Source organism: Lithobates pipiens, unplaced genomic scaffold (assembly GCF_037356315.1).
Source record: "Lithobates pipiens isolate NorthernLeopardFrog02 unplaced genomic scaffold, aLitPip1_a1.2 Scaffold_8, whole genome shotgun sequence".
NCBI lineage: Eukaryota > Metazoa > Chordata > Amphibia > Anura > Ranidae > Lithobates > Lithobates pipiens.
Window position 1 is genome coordinate 560,397,606 of NW_027507903.1, and position 12,707 is coordinate 560,410,312.

A 12,707-nucleotide genomic window follows, 5' to 3' on the forward strand; every position below is an offset into this window, starting at 1 on the left:
ACGTTTATAGTGCACCAAGCACAAAAGTATTGCACCCAAGCACCATATTTCCATTCCACACTCTATAATGAAAAGTTATAAAAATCCCCCCCAAAAAAATCATCATGTCTGAAAGGCCAATAAGGAGAGGCAGACACTCACAGGCCACTAAAAGAGGGCAAGCAGCCTCTGTGTCTACAGTGAAAAGTGGTGGTCATGGACATGCTACATCCTCTGCAGGTGGAGCACACATCTCCTTTTTTCCAGTTCTGGCTATGTTATTGAGCCACAACATGCAGAAGAGGCCCATTTTTTATGCACCTGTTTGACAGGTGCATGTAATTTAATTAATTTTTTTCTCATTGTAAACAGCAGGGCCCATTCCTGCACCCAACAAGAGTAACCGTCAGAGGTTACAGTGTTCAGGCACCACCAAAATTAAATAGTAAAAAAAAAATGGGAGAAAAAATGGCGTGGGTGACCCTTTGGGTCTGGTATGGATTTTAACCAATTCCTTACCAGTGCATTGTAAAATCACACCACTCCCTCCCTCCTGCAGCCCATCAGGGTACCTGAGTACCTGTTTCCAGCCCAGTAAACTACCCAAGTACTTATCTGCAACCCATCAGAGTACCTGAGTACCTATCTGCAGCCCATGCCCCATAGAATATACATTGGGGTGTTCCCAAATGTCTTTCCAAAATTGGGTCACTTTGTGGGCAATTCCTCTGTCCTGGTGCTCCGGGACCTTCAAAAGTGTAAAAGGTAGGAAAAAAATTAGATGTGTAATTTATGCTCCTAGAACGCCTGACGGTACTCCCTGCATGTTGGGCCTCTCTAGGTGGCCATACTCTAGGTGGGACGACTAGTAGAATGTGTTTTGGGGTGTAATTGGAAATATACATATGCTTTGTGTGAGAAATAACTTGTTAATATGACAATTGTGTGGAAAAAATTACTACCCCAAAAACTCACTATGCCTCTTACTAAATACCTTGGACTGTCTACTTTCCAAAAAGGGGTAATTTGAGAGCAAGATATGTATTGGCCCAAATTTATGAACAAAAATTGCTTATTTGTGTAGCAGTACCTCCATAGGGGCTGTTGAATGTAGTGGTCTGCCTGTCACCCTGCCCAGTCCATACACTTGCTGTTTTGTATTTTTATTGAGGGGATTATCTTAGATGGGTTTAGGGAAAATTATGAGATGCCCGATGTGAATCAAAGTAATTCGTTTTGGGACAACTATGTACACTTCCTCTTGCACATAACTTCCTCTTTACTCCTCAGGTCTTTCTCTACCTGCACATCGCTTCCTCTTTAATCTTCAGGTACAGCTAGCATGAAGTGGCTAGGCCTGATACTGACTCAGCCAGGCCCTAGCAATTGCCTTTTGCAGGCAGAGACCATGGGCCCCTATAGTGTAGAGAAATTTCAGATGCTAGCTGTCCCACATGCGGCTACTGAGCCCAGTAATCCCTGGCCAGCCATGGCACTGACCCATTATTGGCCAAAGGCACCCTGATTTTAGCAAAGCATGTAAATTCAACCAATTAAAACAATATTGCAGTTGTTGTTCTACATTTATGCAATGTTGGTTGAATATTCAGAAACTAGAGAAAAATCAAGAACCATTTACTATCAATTATTAGCTATGTAGCGTAGCATGTATAGCCACTTATCTGGAACATGCATTTTGAGAACTGGTTATTACTTTCCTCGCCACTATAAGGCATGTGCAGGGAAGGTCCTGTATCCATGTGACCATTATTCAATGCCCAAAGCTGTGATAGATATGGTTAAGTATTTGAATAACAGGAGGTAATAAACAGAATATGTAATTCCAAAAGAATATGACGTTTGACATGTGTTATGAAAGGTCATTCACAATTATAATGACACAGCAAAAGGAACAGAGCAGATACAACTCCAGATATCAATTTTCTACATCACTTTGTAAAATGAATGTAAGCATGCAAGCAATGTTGCCCTTTGAAACAATGTCCTTTTTCTTTTTCTTTTTTATGACGAGGGAGATAGAATGAAGATTTCTCAATATGAAATATTATTAAGCATTTGGACTGAATCAGAAAAATGTATATTTTTTATAATTAGCAAGTACTACTTACAAATGAAACTGTAGAATTCGCTCCATTTAATGTCTAGAGTAAGGACAAATGAAGCAGAGAAGACGGCACATAGAAATAACTTTTTAAGAGTCACTTTTCCCATGTTAGGTTGGTGCACAACTATTAGTATTAGTCAAATCTTCAGTACAATCTTCAATACAAAAAAGTCTGTAAATACAAAAAAAAATTATTATTGAGTGTATTTAGAATTTTCAGTAGACAATTTTCTAGCCATTAGAAAAGAAGAGGTATTCAAAATATTAAATGTGCACTTTGTGGGGTGTTCAGGATAACACTTTAAAGTGGTCAAGCTGGATAATTCATTCCGGAAAAGGGATCAAAGGATTTATTCGTTTATGGACACTGGTCATCAGCTATAGATTGGTCTGTGTATGGGGTAATTTGCACTTGATGTGTTGTTTATTTATTATATGCACTTTTGTTTAATGGAATGTCAATTTATTATATGTGTCTTAATTAAATTAAAATGCCAATTTGTTATGGCTTATAGATTGGCCTGTGTGTGGGCAATTAGTATTTTACACATTTCATATAATGTTTATTTACTGTATTTGGGTTTTGATCAATTACACACTATATGGGTTTAGAACTATTCTTTTTGTATTTTTGTCTTTTAAATTTGGTATCACAAATTTAGGTATAGACTGCTTTACCTGTTTATTGTAACATTGAGCCCAAGTGAAGATTTTTCTTATCACATATTTCAAAAAATCCCCTTGTCAAATGTGCATAGCCTATTTAAGTGCATGAGCTGCCCCATACCAACACATGGAATCTCGTCAAAATCACCCACACAAAATCCCAATAATTGTGAACAGGCCTGCAATGCTGATGGGCATTATTTAACTTAAATTAAAGTTGTTTATACAGTATATGTTAATACACTATTGTGAGTATTATTTACATGCAAATAATAATGAAGACTAGTGAGAGGATGAGGAAGATGAAGACAGTTTTCTGAGAGCAAACTCACTACAGTCAAAGCATTTTAGATGTTTTAGATTGGAGGTCAAATATTTCTGATGCCCATGGATTGCTGTAGGCACTAGATTTTTGCTCCCCAATGGAGAAATGTTTATCCCAAATGTTCATGTGGATTGCAATACACAGGGGATTGTATATCTCATGTCCTGTAGATGCGGTACCTTTTATGTGGGGAAAACAACCAGCCATTTTTGTTCTAGAATCAAAGATCAGCTACTTCTGACTGTCCAGTGGCAGTCTGGAGGCCACTCTTCACACGTGTGTCAGCAGACCGCATTACCCCTTGAGCAGGGCTCTACCAAGGCTTATTGCAGAAACCCACACCGTTATCAAGAGTTGTTGGGACTGATGCACTTGCCCATTCTAGTACCTCAAGAGACACTGCATGCAGACACCTTTGTCTTGTTCTTTTACCCAAGCCTTTAGGACCTGGTGCTAAACTTACTCCCTTGTAGCAGCACCAGCATTCCTCTTTCCACAGGTTACTGCAAGTACACTTTGCTGCACATTGGGGTTAATTTACTGAAGACAAATCCACTGTGCACTACAAGTACACTTGGAAGTGCAGTCGCTGTAGATCTGAGGGGAAGATCTGAAATGAGGGGAAGCCCTGCTGATTTCTATCATACAATCATGTGCAAGTAAAAATGCTGTTTTTTATTTTCCTTGCATGTCCCCCACGGATCTACAGCGACTGCACTTCCAAGTGCACTTGTAGTGCAAAGTGGATTTGCCTTTAGTAAATAAACCCCCATGTTTGTTAAGACATTTCCAGTCTACTTCACCTTCTTCCGATTACCAGGATAAACACTAAAGAGCTAGCTGAAGACAAAAAGCTTTTCTTTTCTCTGAGGGACTACAACAAATCCTCTCCTCGCTAAGGGATCAAAGCAGTTAGTGCCATAAGGACAAGTATTTTCACCCTGGACTCTATTTGCTAATTGAATGGGTTTAAGTTCTCAAGGGTTTAGTAGTGTAATCAATTTAAGAACAGTGTTGTAACTTTCCTGTCTCATCTGGCATGTGGTGTTGAGGCACAGGAGGGAGCAGTGGCATATAATTTAAAGCTTGCTGCTCAAAAAGGAGGGAAGAAAATGATACAAATTTTGTTTTGGGTACAGTGTTGCATGACCAAGCAATTTATATATATATATATATATATATATATATATATATATATATATATATATAATCTATAGATGTAGGTTCTTGTTTCCACCAGCAGAGAGAAGTTGGGTAGATGCCACACTCCCAATTCTGGAGGCATAATAATGGTCTAGCACAGTGGTCTTCAAACTATGGCCCTCCAGTTGTTCAGGAACTACAATTCCCATCATGCTAGTCATTTCTGTGAATGTCAGAGTTTTACAATGCTTCATGGGATGTGTCGTTCCGCAACAGCTGAAGAGCCGTAGTTTGAAGATTCCTGATCACTCTAGCATCTCTTGAAAAAAGGTGTTTTTTCATGTGTCTTGTATAATGCTCAAGATATATAATTAGGAAAATACAAGTACAAGAGGCACATCTCATTCCAAATTTGGCACTTAAGATGGTCATGCACTATGCAATCTGATTGGCCAATCTCTGTACAACTCGATATTTAGGCAAAATAGGTAATAGGAAGACACATTTGAACAATGAATTCAAATTATAAGTCGAATTTATTTAAGATCTAACTGATTGTAGTGTATGGTTGCCTTTAAAGATCAGGATCTGAAAATATAAATTTATTGGGTTTAAAAACACGTCTCTGTTCTTTGTAATGTATTGAAAGATTTGGGTAAAAAAAGAAAAAAAGAAATAAATACATTTTTCAGCTTTTAGCGCTGTAGCATTTTGAATGACAATTGTGCGGTCATGTGACACTGTACTCAAACAATTTTTTTTTATCATTTTGTTCCCACAAATAGAGCTTTCTTTTGGTGGTATTTGATCACCTCTACGATTTTTATTTTTTGCATAACAAATAAAAAAAAAAAGACAGAACATTTTGAAAAAAAATACGTTTTTCTTTGTTTCTGTTAATTTTTTTGTAAACATTACATTTTTTCCTTCAGTGATGGGCACTGATATGGCTGCACTGACAGGCACTGATAAGGCGGCACTGATAGTTGGCCCTGATGGGTGACACTGGCATGGAGCACTGATGGGCACTCTTAGGCGGCACTGATGGGTACTTATGGGTGGCACTGATGGGTCGCATGGATGGGCACTGATGGGTGGGCACAGATGGGCACTGATAGGTGGCACTGATGGTTTGCACTGATGACACTGATGGGTGGCATTGCTGGGCATCAGTGATGTCTTTTAGTACATACTGGTGCCAATCAGTGCCTATTTGTGGGCACCGATTGGCACAGATTGGGCATTCATTTGAACATGTGGATGGCCATGGGGTACATACCTGGCCATCCACATGTTGCCCCCTTCCCTGGTGGTCCTAGTGGTGTCCCTGGTGGTTAGACATGTGCATTTTGTTTCTTTCCGAATCGAACTTCGGACGAATTTTCATTATTCGGACATTCAGATGCATCCGAATTACCGAATTACAATGCTAACGAATTCAAACGAAATTCGAATCAAATTCGAAAAATTACATTTTGCGACCCAACTTTGGGGCCATGTATCTCTGGGCCACTTATAGCTAGGACCCCTAAATTTGGTATGCAAACACAGTAGAACTATTACTACAACATATCCAATATTTGGGGTTTCTAGCTCTAAGTGACCCCGAGATACGTGGCCCCAAAATCGGATCACAAAATGTCAAGCACTTTTGTGTAGCAGAGAATTACATTTTGCGACCCGAATTTGGGGCCCCATAACTCGGGGTCACTTGGAGCTAGAAATCCCAAATTTGGATATGTTGTAGTGCCAGTTCTACTGTGTTTGCTTACCAAAGGGGTCCTAGCTATAAGTGGCCCCGAGATACGTGGCCCCAAAGTCGGGTCGCAAAATGTCATTCTCTTCTGCAGAAAAGTAATATAAATGAAATAAGATGTGTGTGTTTTTTTGCACTGGTACACTGCAAGTATGAGAAGTTGATGTGACAGATGTATATAACTAACTAACCATCTTCCAAAATTTCTAATTCAAATAGAAAAGATTAGAAAAAAATATAATTTAATAGAATAAAATAGAAAGAATATACAACCATCTTCTGAAATTCAAATTTCAAATCGAATAAATTTGAATTTCAAATAGTATGAATTCAAAATTTTTAATTAATTAATTTTAAATTTGGACAGAAAAGATTATAATAAAATAGAAAATAGACTAGAAAAATGATAGAACAGAACAGAATAGAATATATTATATTTTATTCTGTTCTGTTCTGTTCTGTTCTATTGTTTTTCTAGTCTATTCTTTTATATTCTATTAAAATCAAAATCATTATATACTAAATTCGAATTTCGGAAGATGGTGGTTTTATAATATATAAGAAGGCCAGTATGGTGGCCTGAAATTATGGGAGGAGCCCGGAGGGGTATTTAACCAGCCCGTTCGGCTGTGTTCCTTGTCGGTTCCTGTGCTCGATAGTTGCTACGTCACAGATCTAGGGCCAACTGTTCGAGACCATTCGTTAGAGTGAGTTAGTGTTCGTGAGTTCCCGTGTTCGTTAAAAGTCCTGTCTTCGTCCTCGTGTTACAAATCTGTTTTTTGTCTTCGTGAGCGTTCGTGTATTTGTGTGTATTGAGTATCGCAATACTCAAAACTTGCCGGTGTCGTACAACGCATTTGGTCCGGCTGTCGCAGGTAGGGCTTCGGCTCCCATTTCTCATTTCATGTTATTTCATGTCACTAAACTGTGATACGTTGAACTCACGAACCACTCACTGAAATGTCACCATCGATTTTTCCGATATTGTTTCACGCATTCGTTACCTCTAACATTTGTGCTCCTTACTTCTTGAAAGAAGTCGTGGTCACCCGTCCGTGACGCCACATCGAGCATTTCATTTCACAACCTTTCGCTATACTGACCAAATCACTGGTCTCTACGTCCGAATCGTTCGGATCATTTCGAAAATTCTCAATCAGACGTTCTAAGTTCTAATTAACCGGATCATTTCAATCATTTCACAATCATTTCATTTCATTTCATTTCGGTCACGAGTCGCGCTCCGATTCGAATCTAGTTGCATCTCCGATGCACCGATTCGCTCCAGTGTGCCCCAGTTATCGGTCTCATTTCAGTACATGCTCCAGAGACAGAATCATTCGCAGGTTCAGGCATGGTTTTCAATTCTTGTCTTTGTCATGGCATATCATTTCTGGTCACCTATCACGCTCTGTTACGAATCCAGTCGCATTCTACTGATGCACCGATTCGCCTCGCTACGTCCAGTTGTTTGGCCTCATTTCTGTACATGCTCCAGAGACGGATTCTTTACCGAATCATTGGGCCAGTCGTTGATTCCGGTCTCTGTCATGGGTGTCACTTATTACGCTCCGGTTCGAATCTTGTCGCAGTTGCATGCACCGATTTGTTCCGGTGTGCCCAGCTGCTTGGCCTCATTTCTGTACATGCTCCAGAGACGGATTCTTTGTTGAAACCATCGGTCCAGTCCTTGATTCTTGTCTCTGTCATGGCATATCATTTCTGTCACTTATTACACTCCGATTCGAATCCTGTCGCAGTTAGCATGCACCGATTCATTCCGGTGTGCCCAGCTGCTTAGCCTCATTTCAGTACATGCTCCAGAGACAGGGTTCACTATCAGATCATGAGCGCAGCTGTTGATCCTTGTCTTTGTCATGGGTATCATTTAGTTTCACCTATCACGCTCCGACACAAATAGTCACGCCTGTGCACTAATTCGTCTCGGCGTGCCCCAGGACAGGCCTCATTTCAGTACATGCTCCAGAGTCCGTTTCGTGCTCAGTCGCAAAATTACGGCATGGCGATCCGGGCCTCTATCATGGCGGACTCACTCATTTCACTGTCACCTCCTGCACCTCGGTTCAAACCCAGTTGTTTTACAATGTTCAGGTTCTAGCCGAGGAGCCGTGCTCATTTGGCCTCATTTCACTAATTGCCTCATTTCAGTACATGCTCCAGAGTCCGGCTCGTTGTCAGTTGCGTCTGCGACACGACCGAGCTGCGCCTCTGTCATGGCAGATTCTCACCTAAAGGCAACATTTCATTTTGTGTTTGTTCGTCTCATTTCATGGCAACATTTCATTTGTGTTTGTTTGTCTCATTTCATTTAATTTCATTTCATTTAAAAAAATGTTTTTAAAAAAATAAAGAAAAAGAAAGGAAAAAAAAAAATAGAAAAGAATTAAAAAAAAAAAAAATAATAGAAAAAAAAAAAAAAAAACATTTCATTGTGTGTGTTTGTCTCATTTCATTTCATTTCATTTCAAAGCTCACCACTCCCATTGGAGTCACCATTTGGCCAGTTGTCTGTGACAGGTATGGAGTTCTCAACTGGTTTTGCCTTTGTGTTTGCAGGTCAGTCAAGTCCAGTAGCACCCTCCATGCACTGATTCGTCTAGGCATGCCCCAGTTTTCTTGACCTCATTTTGTTCTGTGCGCCGCAGTTCAAACTCATCGTTAATCACAAAATACCAATTCTTGTCTATATCACGGCAAACATTTCATTTATTTCATTTCACATACTCATCGCTTACCGAGTCGAATCCACTCAAACCAGCAACGCATTGATCCGCACCCATCATTTCAGCCTTACGGGTATAACTCAACAATTCATATCAGATTCATTTCATATACTCCACGATCGTTTGTGTCAGATTTATCACATATAACCAATTCATAGGATTCATTTCACACCTACATCCGATTCATATCGGATTCATTTCGCACACATCCAAGTACAACTTTGTGAAAGTTGTTGCTAACACTCATCCAATCACAAACGTCCTGCAGTCACCGCAAGCACACCCAGGCATAACTCCCTGCAATCATGGCAGACTCACATCCAAGCATAAACTTCTTGCAATCGTTGCAAGCACGCATCCAAGCATAGACTTCTTGCAATGGATGCTAGCACACATCCTAGCATAAACTTTGCAGTTGTCGCTAGCAAGCCCCAGGCACAAACGCATTACTATCCTTGCTGGCAAGCAGTTCTGGCTGGCTCAGTGCATTGCTGGGTAAGGCCTGGATACTTTCCTAACGTACGTAGTATAACAGGGTGCTATATTGTAGGTAGGTTGATCCAGGGAGAAATCTGATTGCCGCTCGAGGGATCAGGAAGGAATTTTTTCCCCTGCTGTAGCTAATTAGAGCATGCTCTGCGGGGTTTTTTGCCTTCCTCTGGATCAGCTGTGGGGATAGCATTGGGTGTGTCGGGTTGTGCAATGTTGTTTGTCTAAATTGTTGATTTTGTCGTGGGCTGGGTGGACTTTTGTCTTTTCAACCTAGCTAACTACACATCCTAGCATAAACTTCTTGCAATCGTAGCAAGCACGCATCTTGGCATAACTTCTTCAGTCTTTGCAAGTCATACTGCTCAAAGCCCTGTGTCCGGACGTCTGCGACACCACCGAGTCCAGCCACCACAAACATATCTCCAGTGACGTTAACTCCCTTGCTATCATTGTAAGCACACATTTAAGCGCAACACTTGCTATCACGGCTAGGCGTGCAACTTAGCATAACTTTTAATCGTTGCAAGCACTTTTGGTGGCACTCAGCCACACATCATTTTCAGAGGTACTCATTTGGCCACTTGGCCCCAGTGACATTTTTCATACGAGCCACTCGCCGTTCCTGACGCTCATTTCTCCCTTTGGGCAGCTGAGTTCAGCTTCCGTTCTACACCAGAGGTCAAGTTGCCACACGCAGCTGGCTTCTTCTCATAACACTGTCAGGCTATATCTAGCCAGCATCCGACATTTCTATCCTTACAGGACCCCGGTGAGCTGTCTGTTTATGGCCCATACAGTAAGAGCCCCTCTAACTGGTATCCAGAAACATCAGCCCGTAGCTAACGCTAGATGCTTGCCTATCACAACTGCCATCTTTAGGGACATGTAGAATATCCTCGCACGCCAGTTTCCCCCTTGACAAGCTGACCCTATCAGGTCAGTTTTTCAAACACTTCACCCACACACAGGGGTATACCTAAAAGCAGCTTCAGTCTGTTTCGAGTATGCTCAGTTCTGCAATATGGTCATTCCCCAGGGATGATCTTTATGTCATGCATCCTCGTCTTACCCTCCCAGATTCAGGGCCCCTGTCAGACACTTAATCTGGACGCCACGGATCTTTCAATGTCAGAGGTTCCGTACTACGTAGATCGGTATATCATGTTCATACTGTCTATCTCGCCCCTATCACCCCAGCTAGTGACAAATGTAGCGACCATCACAGGCTTTGCTGCAATTTTTGGCCACCATTGGTATACAGGACCATGGCCTACAGAAATTTTCTTAAACCCCGGGTTTACTCGGATTTCCTCTCTCTTTAACTACACCCCATCATGGTAGCTCTGTCCCATAGTAACAGCCGCACAGCTCTGGGGTCATTGCTCGACAGGGCACTATGGCCTTCACCACCGACAACCAGCAGAGATTATTGCAAAGATAGGTCTAAATCCCTAGCAGTCATGTCCTTCCTGTGTAGGCTGGTACAGCTGTCGTTATAAATTCAGTTTAAAGTTGACTATACATTGTTCCTGGCCTAGAGCAATCTCACAGCAGATGCGCTGTCGTGTTTGACTGGAGCCGATCCAGTGTCAGCCATTGTCCTTGGTCGGTCTCACCTAAACCCCGATTTAGCACAATATCTACAAACAGTGACCAAGCTCGTAAACGTCTCACTTTCTCGCAACATGCTCAACCTACCAGACAGCCTGGAGGGCCTTCAGAAATTCCGGACACACCACTCCTGTGAAACTTCCAACATCAGGCAGATACTGGCCTTTTTCTCATACTGTCATACCCAGCTGGCCCTATCCCATGACACTATTCGGCTATACCTAGCCGGGATGCAACATTTTTTGTCCATGCCGGACCCCGCAAACCCTTCTTTATTCATGTCTCACGCTGTTTGAACCATGCTTCGTGAAGTCCAGGAACTCCAACTGATGGTCGGTGCCAAATGCTTACCCGAACGGGTGACATCCTTAAGGGTATACCGACCATCCTGACTACCTCTTCGTTTGGTCTCTCCCCTAGCATGGTCCTACAAGCAGCCAGGTGTTGGCCTACTACAGGTCCCTGTGACCTGGAAAGTTCACCTGCGGTAATCCAGCAGGCCGAGAGCTATGTAGACGCTACTTAGCCTGCTACAATGATCACTTAGTATTTCACCTAGCGGTTTCTGAAGAGCAGCAAGTAAGCTCCAGCGTAGACATCCACTTTACAGAATCGGTAATAGCGGGTGTCCAGTTGCCACACTCAATCAACTGTCGACGCTACTCCCCCAACAGTTGGACTCCAGTCCCCTTTTTCCTTTCTCGTCAAAGCCCTTGAGTACTGGTCAGTTTATGAAACACATCAGGGTACTTCTACGCAACTTTCACCTGAATCCTATCCGGTACTCTCGTCACTCCTTCCGCACTGGGGCAGCCTCAGCAGCATCCCATCACGGGGTCCCAGACAATGTCATTGAAAAGCTAGGTAGGTAGGAGTCTGCCTGCTTCACCCAGTACAGCCACAATCCTCAAGTGGAAGTGGCTCAGGCATTTATTAAACTCACTCAGTGATCAAACTCAATCAATAAAGAGCTATCCCCTACCTGAATGTTTTGCCCCCTTATTTTGGTATACCGTATGTTAGACCAAGGCACACTTTCAGGTCTATTTCAAGTGGTAAGTTTATGTTTACCCTGTTTGTCATCCTTATCCGTACCGGATATAGGGCTCTGAACCATAAATAAGAAGGCCAGTATGGTGGCCTGAATTTATGGGAGGAGCCCGGAGGTGTATTTAACCAGCCCGTTCGGCTGTGTTCCTTGTCGGTTCCTGTGCGCGATACCCACCCTCCCATCCCCTTTTTAGGGCATTTCTCAAAGCATCATACTCCTCACGAGAGTACTCATTTCACTTCATTTCATCTTCATTTCATTAATCCTCATTTCTTATCTAGGGTATGCCCCCTTATTTTGGTATACCGTACGCTAGACCAAGGCACACTTTCAGGTCTATTTAAAGTGGTAAGTTTATGTTAACCCTGTTTGTCATCCTTATCCGTATCGGACATAGGGCTCTGAACTATAAATATATATTTATTTCCGACATTCGAATTTTGTATAGAATGAATTCGAATTTGAATAGAAAAGATTAGAATGGAAATAGAGAATAGACTAGAAAAATAATAGAACAGAATAGAATATAGATACTATCTATTTCATTTTTAATTTCTTTTGAAGATTACTATTTGTTTCCATAAGATCTCCTGCAGACTATTAGCACCTATTTAAATTTTTTGCAGATTTCCTTCAGACTATTAGTATCTATTTTGTTTTCTAACCAGATCTCCTGCAGACCATTAGCATCTATTTCTTTAGCAGATCTCCTGTAGACTATTAACAGCCATTTCACTTCTTTTTTTTTTTGCAGATCTCCTGCAGACTGTTAGAATCAATTTAATTTTTTTTTGGAGATTACTATTTACAGTGCC